Here is a 1,530-nt window from a genome sequence, read left to right on the forward strand (position 1 = left end):
GCGTTTAACGCTGGGATTTCTGAGGGTGACTTTGTACGCCGGTTTGGGCCATCAAATCTTGGGCAAAGTATGGACTATCATATATTGCTGGAAATCCCAGGATGTCTACTTTCCAACGCCGTTGAAAGCGCGCCAATTGGGCTTCTGTAGCTCCAGAAAATCCACTTCGAGTGTAGGGAGGTCAGAATCCAACAGCATCTGCAGTCCTTTTCAGTCTCTGAATCAGATTTTTGCTCAGGTCCCTCAATTTCAGCCAGAAAATACCTGAAATCACAGAAAAACACACAAACTCATAGTAAAGTCCAGAAAAGTGAATTTTAACTAAAAACTTATAAAAATATACTAAAAACTAACTAGATCATACCAAAAACATACTAAAAACAATGCCAAAAAGCGTACAAATTATCCGCTCATCAATATCCGGAGACAAGAACCTCTTTCCATGCTGACTCTACCACTTTAGAAATAAATGCGATGGTCCAGGGTCGGCAACAACATCAAACCTCAGCACCGTGTCCGCACGGGACTCCCAATACAGATGCCACTTCCAAAGCTCGTACGGAAACCAACGATCGCCGCCTCTGCCGTCCTTCGACATCAGAAAGTTGATGTTCAGCGTGGGACTCGGAGGGGGTTGCACCCCTCCGAACTGTGGAAGAACCCTATCTATCTGATGCCACTCTATGACGGCAAAGTAGATCAGCGCCGTCACTGACCGCCACAACGCCATATGCCGAGGCTCCAGAACCTCTGGATGCACAACCTGAAGTACGTCGGGAGTGGTGTACGGCATCCAGATAAACTGCACGGAAAACTCTCCATTGTCAGGCCAACTCATAAAGTTTGGTTAAATAAAGAAACTTATTAAGTAGCGTACTCACCTCCCCGTGCTGCAACCGGTCTATCCTCAGCCTCCACATCTCCACTCTAGGACCCTTCTCGCTACCAGAAGGGTTGTATCCTGACCACCTGCATCATACATGTGTCTTATGGCAACTTAATTGTGTGTTTAGGGTTTCTAATACATTATTAATGAACATGCATTTATTTATATTAAAATGAAATAGAGAAGGCTGAGTAAAGTACCTCGAAGCCAATGGCCAGCTGAACGTCTCATATCCAGAAGGTCTAAACCGAGGAAATCGCCAGAAGATCCAAGACTGAAGTAGCTGAAGTGGGCCCGCTAACTTGACCACATGTCTGTTCGCTACTCGGCACATGCACCGGTACAACCATGCTAGTGCTGCAGAACCCCAGCTATAGGTACCCATCTCCTCCAGCCTGGCTACGTAGGAAAGCCATCTGATGTGTATGCGGTTGCCAGACTTGTCCCTAAACAGCTGCGTACCCAACAACATCATGATGTATGCACGGGCATATCGCCGCACAGTCTCGTCATCTGCTCCATCAGGGCACTCACCAAAAGTCTCCTGAAACCAGCTGCAGTTCACTGCGTACTTCTGAACCTAGCTGGGAGGAGGTACCACTCCAAGCAGCTCCTGGAACCACACCCAGGCTGGACGGCCACCC

The sequence above is a fragment of the Arachis duranensis genome, chromosome 10, assembly GCF_000817695.3.
Source record: "Arachis duranensis cultivar V14167 chromosome 10, aradu.V14167.gnm2.J7QH, whole genome shotgun sequence".
NCBI classification, from domain to species: domain Eukaryota; kingdom Viridiplantae; phylum Streptophyta; class Magnoliopsida; order Fabales; family Fabaceae; genus Arachis; species Arachis duranensis.